Source organism: Nelumbo lutea, chromosome 2 (assembly GCF_056320005.1).
Source record: "Nelumbo lutea isolate HS-2025 chromosome 2, American lotus-T2T, whole genome shotgun sequence".
Taxonomy (NCBI): Eukaryota; Viridiplantae; Streptophyta; class Magnoliopsida; order Proteales; family Nelumbonaceae; genus Nelumbo; species Nelumbo lutea.
This window is the reverse complement of record NC_142685.1, coordinates 108,417,262-108,437,779: the sequence shown is the minus strand read 5'-3', so window position 1 is coordinate 108,437,779 and position 20,518 is coordinate 108,417,262. Positions and strand designations below refer to the sequence as shown.

The window sequence follows — 20,518 nt, the reverse complement described above, 5'->3', positions numbered from 1 at the left end:
AAATCCGTCCATGCGACTCATCAGTCACCTACACCAGTTATTTTGTTATTGTACCAGGGGCTGAGGAAGCGGCCGGAATTACCTTCCACTCTTACCTGAATCTGACTGCCAGTACGGGGCACTCATACATGCAGGCCTGGCAAACGGGGTGGTTCACTCTTACTGAACTGTTGGGTTTCTCTGCCACCCTCTTTGTATATGGTATATGGTATAGGGAGAGAAAGGAGGTCTCCTTTTTCTTCCTTTTGCCTTTTATTTTATTTGAACGTTTTTTTTCCCTGGGATGTTAATTCATGAAAACCGAGGCCTAAACTTGTTTCAGAATCTGGGTTACTTGATAAATTGAAGCCAGTAAGCCACACCAAGAAAAACATCAGCAAAACAGACACGGAATGGGACCCATGAAGAGGGAAAACAGTTTCTAGATTGATGAGGTTGTGAAATATCAACTCTTGAACCAAGGGGAATTTTTTGAATTTGGAAATGGCTTGACTCTGGTTGTCTGGTGAAGTTTTACGCATTTCAACTTCTGAAATGGCAGAGCTCAAAAAATCAATGGTATTGGCCAACACGCCATCTGTGAAGGTTTTGGTAAGAGTATATGAAAAGCCTCTCCGGATGGGGCCGTGTTTGGAAGAGGTTTAATTTGAGGAATGGATCCTAATTCTTACATTTACGTTCAATGTTGTTTCCTGCAAAATTGTTTAGTGTCGGCAGTCAACTAAGCATGTTTGGCACGCCCCAAATGCTTTTATAGGAAGCGAAAGCGATTGATGGCACTAAACGAAGCAAGCTCCTCTGGTTCTGGTTCAGCAGAGCTGCTGCTGAAAGAAGCCTCAACAGCCCTGTATCACTCACTGTATGGGGTCCATGAACATGAAGTGAGTGTGGGTCCTCACAGTCTTAGAGCATCTCGTTGAACCAAACACTGCGCCAGAGGAATTTTGTTCACATGTGTTGGGGCCCTCTTGCCCACAATCTACACTTGGTGCTGCTGCACAGAAGCTCGTGATGGAGCTTCCAATTTCAATTGGGTAAAACAAAGAAAAAGCGGATGCTTTCTTGGTTGGTTAGGTTTCAAATCCTACGAGGGTGAGGGTTCCCCTAAAAGCTGCCTCCCCTCAAGGCCCCTTGGATACCTGGGTTCTTTTCCCTGTTTCTTCTTTTCCTTTTTGTAGTCCTTATCTTTGTGAGCAACAGAGTCAGGACAACTGAATCACAGAGACCTACCTAAAAAAGTAAAAGAGTGAAATCATTGATAATTGAAGGCAGATCACATATTATATTGTACAGGGGGATGGTGAACCATTTTATAATTGGCTAATACATGATTGTCAGAAACGGATTGGACTGGATGGTCAGACCACTAGACCAGGAACGGCTGTCAAATTGGTATTTTGGTTTGCCCATTTTATAGATGGTTAAAATTACACCATTTATATGTTCATATGGTCAGACCACTAGACCAGGAACGGCTGTCAAATTGGTATTTTGGTTTGCCCATTTTATAGATGGTTAGAATTACTCCATTTATATGTTTAATATATTGCTAATGTATTGAACCGTCACCCACTCCCAATCAGGCACTACGAAGGCGGTTGTCTGGTTGGGATTTGACAACATTTGACAACATTAGTCGAGTTTCAGTCCATCCCCACTTTGTTTCTTTTGATAGCTAAGTAGGTGTTTGGCATCGGTGCTGGGAACATTGCATCGTTTTTTGAGAAAAACGGTGTTAGGCATGTGAAGTTATAAGTAGGTGTTTGGAACCGGTGCTGTCATATAGGTATTTTTCTGAGAAAACAACACTGGTTTTGTTTAATACCAATGCTGGCAGTAACGTTTTCAACATTGATCTTGTTATCAAACATCCAAGATTATGTCACATTGATGCCATGTTATTGCATCGTTGGCAGTAATGTACCATTTTCCTAGAAAACATCAAATTTGGTGTTGCTCTAGACCACACTTTCCCGATTTCCAAGATGTGGTCTAGAGCAATGTTTTTTTCTAAAAAAAACGGTACCAAACAAGAAGGCATTGCTTCTAGCACCGTTTTCTCTGACATGATACCTATATGGTACAATTTTCTCAAAAAAAAATAAAAATGGCACTGATGCCAAACACTGCTTAAGTTTATCCCCGGTTGCTCCTCCCCATATGAGACACTGATTCATGCAGCTGTCCAGTATATGTGATGGGCCTTGATCAAGTACCTAGGAAAAGGAAAGTGGCTGATATTTCTGGACAGAGCCATAAAATTTGCCAATCCATGAGCACATCACACACCTTTTCAGAGTTTCAATCAGAGATCAGATTTATTCCTCACAAAATTCGTCCTCACACCCATTTTATACCCTTGCATCCATGCATTAGGAACATCTTATCATGAATAAAAACATACAAGAATATAGATGTTCACATGTGTGGCTGTAAGGGCTGTGAAGACCAATTTTGTGAGGAGGAATCTAAGGTTTATTTGGTTTACAGTTGGAATGGGAAGAAAAAAATCTTTAGAATCAGAATTGGAATGATTTATTCATATAGTCTGTTTGGTTCAAACAGGAATGAGAATGAAAATTGGAATAAACAGGAATAAGATTCTATTCCCAAGGAAAGGGGAGGGAATGACCATTCCCTCAAATGGGGGAATGTCATTCCACTGGGGATGGGAATGAGATTTCGATTCCACCCAACCAAACAGTTAGAATCAGAATAGCCTATTCCATTCCAATTTCGGCCCCTATTCCCATGAACCAAACGGGGTTTAAACTCTTTCAATCAATTTTGAAACTCATTGAGGGAAGTAGGTGATGGCTTGGGATCTTAGTGAGTCTGGATTAACTGCACTTGACAGATGTGTTAGGGCATCAAGTGAGTGCAGCAAATCCAGATTGTTCACCGGCAATCCAGTGCAATCAATGCGGGGTTTAGGGAGGAATAGACATACAGTTTTACCCCTGCAGATGCCCACCCTGAATCCAGTTATCCAGATTGTCTAGTCACAGAGTAGGAATTTTAATTTCTTAACCAAATGCCACTTACTTGGCCTAGATAACTGTTTGATTTTAAACGATGGCTGTGCAAATGTTGTAGCTCTACCCAAGCTCCATTGACTATTAGATATATAGATGGACAGGTCATCTTGATCTTTTCTAGCTGGCTATTGCAGCCAAGATCTTTGTTTCTTTAGGAATAAAGAGGTGGACAACTGGACAATTATGTGCAAATCTTGGATTTGCTCCTTTCTTTTCTTCTTTTCTTCTTCTTTCTTTTTATTATTAGTTCTGAGATACATCCGATTAAATAATGATGAAAGCAAATGACCGAAAACAATGGGTCCAAACCTGGCTTGCTATAAATCACTGACCCCACATAGGACGAGCCCATCCATGCTGTTTTAATGCAGAATTATGATGTGGCAACTGTGAAAACAATGCAACCAGATTGCTATTTGAAGCAATTTTGTCCTGGCCCTGCCTCAATTATTTGAAGCAATTGTTAATGTGCCCTGGGCTTGTTTGTCGTGTATCTATGATATTTTATTGTCTGTAAGAGAATGGACCATTTTCAGTTTTGTTTTGTAAATAGGATATGAACAAGTTAGCTCCTGGCTCAGGGAGTCAAATCCTTTTCGGAGGAAGTTTTCATGACTTGATTATAGACTCAGGAATGAGCAAAACACCCATCTCATTGGTTCAGCCCTGTCCAAAAGGTCCAATCCAATCCGATGTATATTTTGGACCATTTTCTGGACTGGTTCAATGCAATACTTAGACCGTTCAAATTGTTCAAATTGCTTTTAATTTAGATTGGGTCCAACCCAAACCTGGTCTCTTGACATCCGTACTCTTATTGATATTGATTTAATCTGACCCAATATAATATAAATTCATTACAAATGGATCAGGTCCAATCCAATCCAATGGATATTTTAAACTATAAAGTTTGGATTGGTCAAATTCAATGTCTTATTGGTTCAATTTCGATTGGGTCCAACCCAAACCCAGTCCATTGACACCCCTATGTTTGCCCTGCTTGAACAACGGAATAGATTAGTTGATTCTAACTGTTTTATGCATGGTTTTCAAAACCGAACCAGAAAAACCGTTTTTCTCATAAACTGGATTTTTCCTCCAAAACCGTTGATTTTGATCAGTGAACTGCTGAACCGGGCAGTTAACCGTTTAAATGGTTTTGACCATTTTTTATTTTTTTGTCAGAACGGACCGAGCATTCAGTTCGAACAATTAGACCGTTCAACCCGATAACCGGACCCCTGACGGGTTCGGTCACTAGGCCGGTTTTAAAAACCATGGTTTTATGGGCTGCAAGACCAGTCATTTTATTCCACACCAGCCATAAAATGCATACGATCCACAATGTATGGCTGGTGTGGAGCAAAATGATGATTGATTTCACAGCCCATAAAACAGCTAGCAAGTTCAGCTAATCCTTTCTCTTTATAAAATTCACTTTGACTATGTTTGGCTTAAAGGAAAAAGTAGGAAAATGTAGAAATACCTTTACAAACCTTGTATGAATTTTCCTTCTTTCGCAACTTTTTCCTTCAAACCAAACACAACTTTAGTTATCACCATTTCAGAAATCTCCTTTGATAATTTGCGTGTTACTCATTGCCACGCTCACACTGTCCTCAGAGATGAAATATAGTAGCTCACTCACCAGAAAAAGTAGCTAATTTCTTCTAATGCAAACTTCTCTTGGATTTTTTTTTCCTTGTCAAATATATCTCTCATTTTCTTTTTTAAGTAGATGATCTTTGTAGCATTCATATATTGAATTTCAAATTACATATGATTGCATTTGCAAATTTCAAATTGGAGTGCATCCACAGTTTAATTCAATAAAAACCATTAATATTTTGGTGGTTACTGGTTAGAAGCTATGTAAAAATCCTGGGCTGACTAAGGCCTTCCGTATCTGGGACTCAGTGGTTAAGGGCCACAATAGCATCAAATCATCACTATCATTCCGAAGAAAACAAAAGGTTGAGTTTTTGAGAAAGAGGAAAAAAATCGATTGGAGAATTATAAGCTTCTGCTGCCTTACTATGTGGGATTCAAAGTGGTTATGATGGATGGAAGCATTAGAAGATGACAATCTATGGCTATTCAAGCCCCCCATGATTATGAAAATTGGAATCCTTCTGTTTTTTTGGGTAGAAGATAGCTGGAATCCCAGTTGAAAGTATAAAGTGGGATTTCCTATTGGGCTTAGAAAAAAAAAATGAAGATTTGTTATTAGGCCTTAAATGGGTGATCATTGTGTGGTTACTAATGATGGAGGTATGCTTTGAACCATGTTTGGGGTTGGATTTTCTCAAACTTAACCAGCTGAGCTGAGCCAGCTAGACCATGTGTCCTTCAGTATTTGATCAGAGAGGTTCAATCATTTTGGCATCCTTCATTGAACAATTCATTCAATTGGGTCCCAATATCTGCAAGCTCCATGTTGATGAGTTGGGTAAAGTAGATGTGGAGAGCACAATTTTGTTTTTTTGGTAAGCTTTTGTGAGGGCATCATGATTGCACTATTTTTACGCTAGTCTGTACAAGGCTGGACATCCCATTGTCTTGGTTCCCCTAAGCTACCAGGAAGGAAAAAAATTGGGCCTTATGCATGTGTGTTTCAGAAACGGCATTGAGCCAAAGTCATTTGAAGTACAATATCTGAAATTGTAGATGGTAGATACATAGCGGAAATCTGAAAGGGATTCTGGATTTATCAATAATCAATCATCACATTCGTGGTAGTCTGGGCCGCTATGATTCTGGATTTATCAATAATCAATCATCACATTCGTGGTAGTCTGGGCCACTTGGATATTGGTGTTTAATTTGAATCTGTTGGACGTTAAGCAAAAAATGGTTCATGTGTAAAAACTTGATACAATGCGTAGATATTAGGTTTTGATTTATTTTAGTTCTGTTTGTGTCAAAATTGTGTTAAATTATGTATTAGGGCTGTTTATAAACAATGTCAAACCAACCAAATCGGCCCAACTCAACTCAATTTGATCGGTTTTTCTTCACCACCGGTTGGTTTCGGGTTGTGAAGAGGGATAAACCAATAATTCGGTTCAGTTTTAGTTTTCATGTGTGAAAACTGAAACTGAATCAAACCGAACCGAACTGAGTTAGTTTCTGATTTTCTAGTCTTTCCCTAACTAGGTAATCCCTATACTAGTTTCTTCTTTCTAGTTAGTTACTTATTTTTTACATTAAAGAAAAATAAAACATTAGTTAAATGGAAATTAGTTTTGTCTTTAGGATTGTTTTTCTTTTTTGAGAAGTAACACCAAATTTAGGACTGTTCACAAACAATGTCAAACCGACTAAATCAATCCAAACCGATCCTTCATATTTGGGTCCGTTTTGCTTAATGGCAGATTGGTTTTGGTTTGCTCTTTAAGTAACCCGACCTATTGAAAAAACAAATATACTGACCCAACCTGACCCGTGAAGAGCCCTATTATGTATGCATGTTTGGATGAAATATTATTATGGTTGGTAGGTATAACATTTAATGGTTTTTATTAATTTATTATACGCATCATTTAGTAAAGAATTAAATAAGTTAATCATATTAAATCATGTTACAAATGTTGTGTCATGCTATAATTTATTCATCTTTTTCCCCTAAAACCCATGAAGTACGGATTACAACTCACAGGGAACTGAAGAGATTTCGGAGGTTCGGACCTGTTGGGAGGTTACCCACTTCACCATTGAGTCATTGGCATTATTTGGCCTCATTTTTGTCTTTGAGGTATGCATTATTTGGTTATTTAAAATCCCATTTTCAGTTATTGTATCTATGTGTCTGTGCATGTTCATTCTCTAGTCTCGTATTGCTGTGTCCTTGTAAAGAGAAACAACAATGATTCAAGTTATTAAGCTTGTTGGTGGGGAAAATTAATCCATGATAACAATGATTCAAGTTATCAATACACCTTCTAGCATTTGTCGAGCCACCACCTTTTCCTCCTACTCCCTGCATTTAATAAGAAGAGCTTCTGTTTAAATGGAAAGGGTTTTTTGTTTTTAGTGGATTTCTTTCCTTTGCTGCTTCTTATACAGTAAATGGAATTTTGGGTTTGAAAAAAGCTAGGTATTAATTCAAGATGCATTCCTAATCTGCAATCTGAATCATGGTGGCTGAGGTGCTCATGTGGAGCTTAGGTTATGGATAATGTGGATGGAAGAGAAATCAACAGAAGACCAGTTCTCCAATTTGTATCCATGCTTCCCTGCGAACACAGGAATTGGATAGTGGGAGCTGGTCCAAGGTAAGTGGCATATCAGCTTCCCATGCACTGGCTGGCTAAGCTTGGCTTTAGTAATGTAGCCGTGCAGCTGAAATATCAAACCATAGAAATTGAAGGTGAGATTGCAGAAACTCAAGTTGCTTTTCTGTACTCTTCGGATTCTTCTTTCATAAAATCTGCTTATTTGTTAACATATGTTTCTGTTATATGATCGAGGAGGTCGGGCTCTTGTAGCAAGTTGCAACCAGTTTCCTCTTCTCTTTCACTTGGCAAATTAAAGAGAATGGATTGGAAGTGGAAGAATAGACTCCCACAAGTTGTCCTTATTGACAGTTCCATGGGAAAGTATCAGGACATGAATGCTGAAGATAATTATGTAATGTTTCTGACCATGAAACTGCAGCTCCAATGACTCATGTTGAATTAGGTTTCTTTCTTTCTGTATTTTGGGCTTAGGGATTTTGAACTCATAGAGAGAAATTCATCCTATGCCATGCGTGGTCCTAGTGTCCAAGCACTCTGCAGATGACAGTGCTGTGCCAGCATTCCCATATTCCAAGATCAGAACATTAAAGTTATGAACTTCCCATATCTTATAATTCAACCTTTGTGCTTATTAGAATCATATCTTTCCTGAAAATTTTGTTACCTTTACTCTCAGATAGGGAGCCTTGCATTCCTTAACAGTTGGATGAATTTCTGGGATTGGAATTTTTGATTGCTATTTGAAGCACTGTATAGTCTTTAAATAGGCATGTGGATCATTGAGGAAGGCAATGTGGTGTGCCAGAGAACATATAGTCTTTAAATAGGCTGGCAACCTGTTTTCAAGGTCAATGATAAGGTTTCCTTGTCCATGTCTCAGGTTTGGACTTCTGTTGGCCTTTTTCTAGGTGTCTAGTGTAAGGGTGTGGATACAGTCGAGTCCGAAGATCTGAGCAACGGTGCGGTCAGAATCGACGGGAGGCAGGAGGAAGTGGCTGGACCCGGGGAGGGACTGCACTACGCATCCTCAGGAGAGGGATCGGGCTGATGTAGTTCCTGCAGAGACAGAGAGGCTGAGAGAGAAAGAGGGGGAAAGAGAGAGACTGCAAGAGAGAAAGAGGAGGGGGGGGGGGAATGGATTTTGGGCCAGGAATCTCTGTTATTTATATTTTCCCATATTACTGCTTGGTGATCCGGGTTGATCATTGGATGGGGTTGACTCAGATTTTGACCTGTTCTATGGTGGTTTGAATGCCTTATTCTCCCTTACACTAAGAGCAGAAGTCGAACTAGTTCCAGTTCTCCCCATCAATCCTTTGCAAAGAGGGGGACAAGTACTTCTCCAAATCATGCAATGTAGTGGCCATGTGGGTCAAACAGATGTTTGTGCAGGTTCTCTGAAGAGCATGATCTTATTGGCAGAGGAGCTTCAATGGCAAAAGTTGGGCTCAGTGGCCCAAGAATTCCAGAAACATGCTTCTAGTGCACAAGAGGCTGTTGCATAATATTCTCCTAAAGGGAGGAGGTGTCTGTGTTAGACTGAAACTCTATGGATTCTTAGGGACACTTCTATTTGGCATTTTTCTTTCTCTCATTACTTATTTGAGATAAAATGAACAGCTGATGTACACATAAAATGTCATTGTTCTCACAGAATGTTATCAAGTAAAAAGACAATTAATCTTCTAACAACTTTTTTCTGTAGGTTTATGATGTTAAAATTCAACAAAATTTGGAGTATTTTAATAGTTATACTAGTGTAAGCAGGTGTCAATAAATCATTTTTATCATCTTTCTAGCTAAGTCAGACTGCCAGACACGCATTGGATTCTGATTCTCCTGTTCATGCCCATGCAACACCGGTTCCCTGTAATTCACATCTGAGTGAACAGATGATGTTAAAGGAGTGATGATCACTCATAGTGGATTTATTTCGTAAGGTTGTGTTTGGTTGCAATGCAAATAAATTTCTACAGAAATGATTTGAGTGCAAATTCTGACTTATTTATATTTTAAATTTTTTAGTTTATTTTGTTTGATTGCAGTACAAATGAAGTAAATCAAGACATGAAGCAGAATAAAGTAAAGCCCAAAACAAAATTAAATGAGAATTTGCATTTATTTTTATTTTCATTCCCATGCATTTGTACCAACACAAATAAAATTTCACTGCAACCAAACACAGCCTAAGGCTCAGTTTGGAAGGAATACAAATACACATATATACAGTATAAATATATACAAAAATAATACAAAATACAAGGTTTTGCATTCTATATATTTGCATTTGTAAGCTCAGTACCATGATATGGAGTTAATTGGAGGATTGTTCAGCTCTGGTTTGTAGTTTGTAGTGGATCATAAATTCTATTATTTCCCACCATGCTATGGTTTCAAACCATGAGCAAATAGTAGGATAATTACATTACTGGCACAAATTTGCCTTTATATTGTGGTCCTAAGGCTCAGTTTGATATATACAGTACAAATACATATAAAATAATACAAAATACATGGTTTTACACTCTACAAATTTGTAGAGTCGGATGGGTATTATGAGACCGAAAGCTATAACCTTGTTCATTTCTCAAACGTGATATTTTGTTTATGCTTTCACTTGTTGAAATTTGCATGAAAAAGAATGCAAATTTTGGTTCAAGTGTAAATTTTGGTTTACTTTTGCATTAGACTTGATTGAGAATTAAAATAATTTATGCCCCCATTTTATATAAAAGAGAATTGGAGTTGGGGGAGGGTTATTTTATTTGAGAATGAGATAAGAAGCAAGATGATGTGGTCTCCACTTTCTTTCCGTGGGATCAATTAGACATTTAAGCGTACAGTAAAATCATTTCTCTTTTGTATCTTTTCTAAATGTTTGTCATATTTTAACAACAGCCAAAAAAATAAAATGGTAGAGATGCTGATTTGGTTGGTAAAGTTATTAATTGGACTACCATCTGTAAAACTTAGGGATATGGACAATCTGAGAGTAGGGGTGTCAATTTGGTTCAATCCGATCCAGTCCAATGTGATGGACCAGGTCCAATTCAATCCAATGAATGTTTTGGATCAATTTAGACTGGTTTAATTCAATGTTTGGATCATTCAATTCGTTCAAATTCATTTTGATTTAAATTGGTTTCAATCCATCTAAATCCAGTCTATTGGCTTAATCCAACCCAATCCAATATATATTTATTATGGATGAACCAGGTCCAATCCAATCTAATAAATATTTTGGACCCGATTGGTACAGTCCAATATATTTTGTTGGTCTGTCCAATTTGTCTAAATTGATTTTGAACCTAGCAGGGTCCAATCCAAAATCGGTCCATTGACACCCTTATCTGATAAGTTATTATATATGCTTGGTTTGTCCTCATTCTATTCTGCTTTTCTTTTGCTCTTCTGCTTTTCTTTCTTTAATGTAGGATGTCTCTGTAGCAGTGATAAGATGGGGGAATCTCATATTAAACATAGCTATCATTGGTGATGAAGCTCACCCTTCACACTTGAATGGGTAGAATGACACACTTCAGAATGAACTCTGTCCATTAAATAAAGAGAACCTTTTTTGATGGACCATCACACTAACGTTATAGCAAGTTGTTCATAGCAAGGTTTTAACTAATAAAAACCAACTTGAAAATGGAACAGCTTTGATTACCAGTTTTTCTGGATCAACAATGGCCCAGAAACAATTGTTCGGGTCGAGCATTTTAGAAGGATAATTAGTTCTTTCTAGAGTGTCATCCCATACATCTCTGGGGTTTGAAGTTTGAACTGAAACGAACATTTATTATAATGTATAAGGTCGTTGCATTTGGATAAGCTTCTGTGCTTTTAGAATAAGCTCAATAGCAGTGGGCTCCCTTTAGATGATAATGTTTATAATAAAGGCAATTTCTACCAAACGCTCATAAGACTTTTGGGTTCAAAAGCTAAAAAGCAAAAGCTTATCCAAAGGGAGCCTACCAAACGCTCATGAAAATTTAGAGCATCTTTGTAATTTGGGCATCAGAGAATATGCCTTGTCGACGTGAGCACAGTTGCATCTGTATATTCCATAAATTATATATATTCTCAAAAGATAAAAGTTTTTTGTGCTGCTGATTCCATTCAACCAAAGTCTCACCTTAATTACATCTCCTTCAAAATAATAGATTCAGGGAATCCAATAGTAATAGTCCATGCTATAGTTTGAGAAACAGAAATGGTAAATTTTAACACTGCATGGGCAGCAGCATTGCAAACCTGTGGACAGAAGCTAATTAAGATGTTGTGTGAAGCTTCTGGTATAAGAGATGTATGACTTCAATTCACAGCGAATAGAAAATGGGTAGGAAAAATGAATAGGAAATCTTGAGTGCTCGTACAATTTCTGCATTCCGCCATTGTATTTCTGATTTGCCATGGCGGTTTCTTTTTCGAGTTTGCCAACGGAAGATGGGTTATACATTGAGCATCAGAAAGATAATAACTGATCAAGAGAAAATTAGGGTATGTTTAGAAAATAAAGTACTTATTAGTATCTGGGAGGGTTTTTCTCAAACCACTTATATTTGATATAAGTACTTATTTCATTTGTGTTGAAATGTATGGTGAGTTCCTTTATACTATAAGATTGCTGAATGACCATTCAATTTCACAGTCTGGTCCCTTTTTATAGTCCCAACTTAACATAGCTATATATTGGATAAAGACAGAGATGACAAAAAAATACTTATCCCGTAATTGAACTTGTTTCCATATATACACTGCAGTAACGGTGTGAGAAAGAGAAGAGGAAAAGAAGGAAAGGGAGGAGGAAAGAAAGAAGTGATCTTCTGAAGATGGGGCAGTCTCTAGAAAATGAATAAAACATTGGGGACAGTCTTGTCCCAACAAAATAAATAAATACTTGTTGAATAAGCACTTAAAAAAGTCTATCCAAAATTGAATTATTTTTTAAGTACTTATTTAAAAAATAAACACTTGTTATGGGCTTTATTTGCCAAACAAGAATAAATACTTATTCCCCATTTATTTTGTGATCCCAAGTGTTTCCAAATAGGGGCTTAAATTGGATGTCTTAAATGAATGCAAGAGCTTCAACTTATTAGCTAGGCAATTTTAGCTTCCATTCCATTGCTAGTACATATGCCCCATCCACATTAAGTGCCCATTTGGGGCTTGGCTTTCCGGACACAGCTTCTGGAATTTCGAACTGGGCCCCATAATGGAATGCCAAAGTGATGTTCGGTGAAAATCCATAAAGCTGATCTCTATGTTCTGGATGCTAGAAACGTTATTAAAATAAGAAGCTATTCTAGGTAGCTTCTTTGGAACACGAATGCTGAACTATCACAGTTGAATCACAGCTCTTTGCCTCCAACACAGAAGCCCTCTTACACCGCCCTAATTGTAAGGAACTAGGAAGTTTTCAGGTGGTTTTATGGCGGTAAATCATAGCTGGAACCCATAAATAATCATGCACCCTTGTGTTCACCTTTAAGTTTCCAACTCTCTGAATTTGGAAAGCCATTCGTTAGATTGATTTCCCCATTTTAGATCCCAGCAGACATCTTTATTTTTAAAAGGGTAATTTATTAAAATATTTTTTATAATTTTATGAATTTATTAAAACTTATCCTATAGTTTGTGTTTTATTAAAATGTCCCTTATAATTTGTAATTGATTTACTTAATTGACCTTCCATTAGATGAAAGTGGAAAATAGCCGTTTTAATCCTAACATCCATTCAAATAAATTTACTCAAAAGAAACTAAAAAGAAAATGTCATTTTCACCCTTAATAAAACATGGACAGCCACTGTATTTTTCTTTATTTGATCAATTTTGTTTTCTATACAAATGTGTTAGGGGTATTTTTAGAATAAACGACCATGGGTCCATACCATTGAACATTTTCCACTCCGTATAAGGGTCCTTTTGGAATAAACAAATATTGGTCAATTCCCTTGAACATTTTCCACTTAATTTAGGTGATCATGTTATTATTTTCACATGGCATAACAAATCTATATCTATAATATAAAGAGAAATGTGTAGAGGTCCAAGGCCTCTCACCACTTCTCTCACACAGGCCTCCCCATTCTCAGCATTTGCATGTGCGCATATCCAAATTCTATGCTGTTTTAATTGGTAAGTTTTGTCATTCATTGCATCTCCTTTTACCCCTCTTTTCCCATTTGGTACACTCTGCTTAGTATTAGTAACAGTTGCATGGTAGCTTTTAAAAATCTCTTAGGAGGTCGGTTTTTCAATTTTAGTTAGGCTCTCCTTCCTGTTAGTAACGGTAGCTCTGCTTCTAACAGTTGCATGGTAGCTTTTAAAAATCCCTAAAGAGGTTGGTTTAGAGATTTTCGTTCACTCAACACAGGTATATTCATTAAATATGACACTTCCTTTCCTAACCCACCTCTCTCTTCTCATTTTTTTTTTAGTTCTTTATTTTTTTGCTCTGTATTTATTGTTTTTACTTAAAAAATATTGTCTTATGGGAGAGACATTTCATTTCTCTCTATCTTAGGCTTTGCAGGTTTGGATTAAACCCAATTGTTTGATTTTCATTTTTTTTCCTATTCTCTCTCTCTCTCTCTCTCTCTCTCTCTCTCTCCTCGTCAGTCCACCTCTCCTCTTTCTAAACCCTCTTGCTAGCCTCGTAAGAGTGTGCTGCCACACTTCCTTCCATTTAGGTGTTCGTGCTTTTGCTTTTGGCTATTTTTTTTTGGCTCGATTGGTTGAAGGTTGTTTTTGATTGTCCTAATTTTTATGCTTTTGTGATTTTCTATTTTTTTTATTTGTAAGGATTTATTGATTCTATGTTGTTGGAGTTTTGCAGATGTTATGGCTAACTTTTGGAGTTCACTAATTGTAGGAGGGGGGTGTTTCTTCGTTGTAGGTTTAACAATTTTTTTTGTTTTTTTTTTTCATTTATATTTTCTAATTCAAGTCTAACAGTTATATTTCTCTACTTTTGTAGATTTTCCATAGTTGAAGGTTTTCCTTTGTGCTCTCTCTCTCTCTCTCTCGGGTAGGGATTGCATCTCCAGCACCATACTTTCTATTTTTTTTTTCGGTTTTCAGCTTTGGTTGATATTTCATTTTATTTATCTACATTTGCATTGTTTTATCTATTTAAGATTACTAATTATTTTATGAATTGGGTTCATCAAGTGCGGTTCTTTTGCTCTTCTGATTCTTCTTCATTTTTTAAAATCTAGGTTTTTAAGTTGAGACAAGATCTCTGGAACAAAAACAATATATTAAAAATATACTCTCTAGGTGTATTGGAGAAGATGGTCCCTACAACATATATGAAGGGCGAGTCAATTTACTTTAATTTATACAAGATTCATCTCTATTGATGTTAGATGATAATTGCTAATTTTCTTAGAAATTGGATTATCGTAGGACTTGTATAATTTGTGTCCTTTTTATCTAGGTTTTGGATGTTTGCAGTGAATATATGCTGGAATGGTGGCAATTGGCAATGGTCTTCCAAAAAACTTTCATTACATCATTCCTTATTGCACAAACCATCTCTATTCAAAGTGATCCAAATTTAGTAATTACCCGCAACATTACGAGTTCTAGAGCCCTCGCATCTTAGTGCTCTTCTCATCCCAAGCTAACTGGCATCTTCAACTCAACTGACTCCTTCATCAGCCTGACAGCCCACCCTCAAAGCAGCCCCCGCTACTTATTAAATAATAACTAAAAAATAAGAATACTGTTCACATAATATAACAAAATTAAAATTCCTGTGCATTGAACACTAAATCAATTTAATTAATTTATCACTATGATGCCCTTATTAAGGCTTTAATTGGACTAAGAAAGGCTCTACCCTATCTAAATATTTAACAAGTCCTTCCTTTTTGCATGAGTCCGTGCTAGAATTTTTTAATGAAAGATCGATTAAGTAAATATGTTTCAAACTATAAGGGGTGTTTTAGTAAAATTCAAACTATAGGATATGTTTAAGTAAATCTATGAAACTATAAGAGATGTTCTAGTAAATGACCCTTATTGAAATGATGAATTATTTTTTCGTTGTTCAATTTTGAGTATTGCCTTGTATTTTTGGCTATTATATAAAGTTGAGACCTATTTAATTTTAATGGTTAGGATAATACAAAATATGGGTGTGGTGAATGCATTATGCATACTAGGTATTTAACATGCTTAATGGCTTCACAAACATGGCACTAGAAATGTAAGATGATTTGGTTAGTGATGAGGGCAGATTTGGTCCTCCAGTAAAATTGTGACACATGGCACCTCGTGACAACTAGGAAAACACCCAGCTAACAAACTTACGAAGTTGGTGACCCACCCGGGCACCTGTTTGGCCGGCCTGGCGCGACTTGCGCGCGGCCTGACGCGCGCCTGCGCGGCGCGCACGAACTGCACGGTGCGCGCGCGGCCTGCGCACGGCCTGCGCGACCTGGCCGACCTAGACCAGCCTAGCGCATGATCCGGCCAAGGCACCAGCTTGACGACCTGATCTAGACACTGACCCGCCGACTGACACAGGCGCCAGCTTGACGATCTGATCTAGGCACTGTCCCGCCGACTGACACAAGCGCCGACCTGACGACCTGGCCTAAACACTGACCTGCCGACTGACGCAGACACCCCTCTGACAACCCGGCCCAGGCGCCGACCTGGCCGCCTGACACAAGCGCCAGCCTGACGACCTCGAGGAGTTCACCACCGTACCCCGATTCTGACCGGATGCGACGAGTCTTACCGTTTGGAGGCTTTTCACCCACCTAACCCGCGAAGACTCCGGTATATAAAGACCTCACCCCCCAAAGGGGAAGGGGATGGAAAAGAAAGGGAAGTAACCCTGCTCTCTAGCTCTCTCATATTATCTTCAAAGCTCTCTACAATAAGAGTGCTAACTTAAGCATCGGAGAGCCTCCCACCGGGAAAGTACCCCTGGGACCTCTGATTCAGTTCTCGCAGGTCCTTCAGCTCCCGCCGCCTACGAAGAGGAGGAAAAGATGCAGTTCTCGGAAGTCCCTCAGCTCCCCCCACCTACAAGGAGGAGGAAGAGATGGAGTTCTCGGAGGTCCCTCAACTCCCGCCACCTACAAGGAGGAGGAAAAGATGGAGTTCTCGGAGGTCCCTTAGCTCCCGCCACCTACAAAGAGGAGGAAAAGATGGAGTTCTCGCAGATCTCTCAGCTCCCGCCATCTACAAAGAGGAGGAAAAGATGAAGTTCTCGCAGGTCCCTCATCTCCCGCAGCCTACAAAGGAAAGAAGACCGCCTCATGCTGAGGGCAGTCAGATTGCGCCGCACCAGGGAGCTCCAACATTCTCTAAGGCATCGACCGCCTAGTAGGGAGTTCGCCACCAAGACAGTTCGCCCCTAGGCAGTTCGCCACCAGGGAGTTCGCCACCAGGGAGTTCACCACCAGGCAGTTCGCCCCTAGGCAGTTCGCCCCCAGGCAGTTCGCCACCAAGGCAGTTCACCCCAAGGCAGTTCGCCACCAAGGCAGTTCACCACCAGGCAGTTCGCCCCCAGGCAGTTCGCCACCAAGGCAGTTCGCCCCCAGGCAGTTCGCCACCAGGGAGTTCGCAACCAGGGAGTTCGCCACTAGGCAGTTCGCCCCCAGGCAGTTTGCCCCCAGGCAGTTCGCCCCCAAGGCAATTCGCCCCCGGGCAATTTGCCACCAAGGCAGTTCGCCCCCAAGCAGTTTGCCATCAAGGCAGTTCGCCCCCAGGTAGTTCGCCACCAGGGAGTTCGCCACCAGGCAGTTTGCCACCAAGTAGCTCGTCACTAAGGTACGCCACCACCGGATCGAATAACGAGATACTTTGCCAAAAAATTTTACATCACAAAACATTGGTACGTGGCCGAAAATTGGATCATGAACTTGAAATATAGAAATTAAATGTAGGTGATCGAAGATATATTAGTGAAACTTTGCAAAAAAAAGGGGGTTATGTAGAAAATGCTTAGGCCCATTGTTGCAAATTCTCTATCGAGTCAGAGGTTTTTGGAAAAAACAAAACAAAAGAATGAATAGAACCAAGGTTGGAGAATAGTGGAGATTGGAGAACAAGAAAAAGATATGTAAGTCCAATGTGGAAGAAAGTCAACAAACAATTTTGCCTCTTGCAGCACAAGTAGAAGTTCATAGGTCTTCTAGACCAAACAACGGTTTCAACTCTCTATAGGGCCCACAAGTAGAAATTCATATTTTTGTTATTGATGTAGGGCGCACATGATTGATCTGTGTTTTGTTGGTATAAGTCTTGTGTGTTTCCACTATATTTTTGCTAATGAGTATTGTATCGATACCTATATCATAAAAAAAATTGAAAATTTTAAAACGTTTATTCTCATTTTTGTCACAAAAAGTTTATTGTTTAAAAAACAAAGCATTTGATTCATAGTAATATTTTTTTTTCGTTCTATCCATTTTTATCCATTCTACAAGGAGAGTTGAACCAAACATCGCCTTAGTTGTCATTTATTCCAAAGAGTTAGCAATGGAAGGTTGTTTAAAGAGTCTTTATTTGGTTCGATGTATTTTTTTATCAGCAGTCTTTATTAGGTTCAATTCAATGTATGTGTTATTTGCGAGGTTGAGATAGTTATTAGAAAATTTATTTGCATGGTTTTTAAAACTGGACTGGATTGGACGATGGGACCCGAAATTGTTTAATAGAAGAAGTTTAATTGTTTTCCCCCTCAAAACTGCCACATCTTCTCATCCCAAATAAACATGTTTAATTGTTTTCCCACCCTGCTTTCTTCTCCAACGCCATAAAGGGAAAAATATCCCCTCCCTCCAATGGGTGCAATTTGTGGTTGATCCAAGCAAACATTTTACACTGCTTTGGGCTTGGGCATTTGGGATGGGTCCATTTAAATTTTGATAGAAGTTCAAATCGAATCCATCCTAATTCTACACCTAACCTATATGTATCAATCCTTTGAACCTTGGCCTTAACATGTAATAATGTCTTTTTAGGTATATATATGCATATACATATATATCTTTTCATCAAATAATAGGCAATACTTATTTGGATTTTGATAGGAATGGCAATGGGACTGGGTTTTGCATATCCTGTCCTCAGTCCCAGACTCAAATACCCACTCCGTTCACCCAACACACTTTTAATCAGAGTGGGTTTAGGGTCGGGATTGAGGCGATTGGACAAATATCATACCCACCCTGTCCTTAGTCACCAGAGTTTTTGGTTTCCTTAAAAGTTGAAACCCACCCGAAGGGTCTGTTCGTTTCCTCTTAACTCTTATCTCTTAATAGGAATATTTTAATTTTAAGAGAAAAATTGTTGTTCATTTCATCTTATCTCTTATCTCTTAAAGTGCACTCATACAATTTTTTTTGTTTTCTAATGATACCTCCAAAAAGACTAACAAAAACTCTCATATATGGAGTCAAAATGGATATTTAGTAATTTTCAGAATTCAAAATTCAAAATTCAGAGTTTAGAGAAACATTCTTTGCATTTAGAATTTAGAGGAAAAAAAAAATCATCAATACCAATATATCTCTTAATGTAATTATTACACTTTCAAATATTAAACTTCAAAGAAAACGAACAAATCCAAAATCCATTAGTATTAAAAAATCCTTCTCCGACTGTGGTGGGGTGGATCAGGGCCCAATGGGGCGGGTCCAATTGCCACATGTAGATTTTCATTGAATAGGGACCCTTTACATTAAAAGAAAAAAAATGAAAGAAAAGAGTAGCATTTGAAAAAGCATGTTAACAATCAACTTGACACCCATATGGCATATCCTCCACTTGATTGTTTTCCATAAGAATTCACAATAATAAATTCTCCCACATGTGAGTCTCTCATTGGAATATCATGAGAATAATGTGTAAAGTTCCTCCACTTTTTTTTTTTTTTTTTTTAATCTTTTTCTATGTTTGGGCAAAGGATTTCGTCGGATCCACTGCAAGTATGGCCAGATGTGGCTATTGTAGAAGTAGTTGGGCAGGAATTGGCTGCAACAGATCACCTAATGGCCAGAGGTTAAGGCTTAGGGCACGTTCAGGAAACAGGAGGTTTGAAATTCCCTTTAGGGAAACAGGATTTGGCTGGTCAAGTGTGGGGCCCACATGGCCAGTGACAGCTGGTTGATGGGCTTTATAATTCAGCTTCTTTAAATAGCTTATCTACTGTACTTTGTCAAAATGATCCGATTTCATTGACTTCTTAAGCAATGAAGTCTGAATGGATTCAGTTTGGGTTTTTGTCAAAATTTGGATAGAACCGACACAAAAGGCTCGAACCTATAGTGATAAAATGTTACCTCAGGGTCAGGGACTCAGGAGGGCCTTCGATGAAAAATTTCGATCAGTTCAGCCCTCTCAAATGGCCATTAGTGAATATTCGATAAGTGAATAGTCTAAAGGATATTGGATTTGCTCCACATAGCATGCATGGTTATTTGAGCTTCCTCCTAAAAATAATATTAAGTTTGAGTTTGAGGTTGAGGTTGAGCTCGGTTCGATTCAAAAACTTGCAAGTTTAAGTTCGATCGCAAATCAATAAAAATTATTTACTATTATACATAAAAAATAAAAATATTATTACATATAAATAAAATTTATTTATTATAATATATATCTATATATATAAATTATTTATTTATTATACAGTTTGACTTGAATTTCGTTTTAAACTGAACTGAATCAAGCTTTTTACTAACTAAACTCGAATAGCTCGTGGCCACCCTTTATTCATAATGTTTTTAGGTGTGCATTAAGAGCATCTCCTGTTTGGATTTATGGATTAATTAATATCATGGATATTTATTTTAATAAATGTTTTGCATTTTTTTATCTTGAAAAATGAAAAAAATGGATAATAAACATTTTGTATTTTTTTATTTAATGTTTTTTTAACGATAATGTATAAATTCAACAGTAAATAAATGATACTTAGAAAACATAAAAAATGATATTTCCCCAACAATTGGCTATCCCTAGGGTTGACAGAACCATGGGGTTTTTTAAAACTAAAGCGAACCCATTGATTTTTGCATATCTCCTAACCGAAATAAAACAGATACCATCAGCTAACCGATTTTTCAAATTTTTATATCTATACATATAATATATTATATTATAAATAATAAATGATATATATTATAAATACTATATATTGTAATATGTAATATATTTAGGGTGGGGGTGTGAGAGATAAGACTGTCTGCCTATGACTACAAGTTGCTTC

General features: G+C 38.0%; 1 long non-coding RNA gene across 1 annotated transcript; it reads left to right on the top strand.

The window, feature by feature from the left end:
- The first annotated feature begins 6,850 nt into the window (after positions 1–6,850).
- Positions 6,851–8,968, top strand: LOC148872645 (uncharacterized). The gene is made up of 3 exons (XR_016107827.1): positions 6,851–7,407; positions 7,508–7,667; positions 8,157–8,968. It is a non-coding gene; the product is annotated as an uncharacterized LOC148872645 (long non-coding RNA).
- The last annotated feature ends 11,550 nt before the right edge of the window (positions 8,969–20,518 follow it).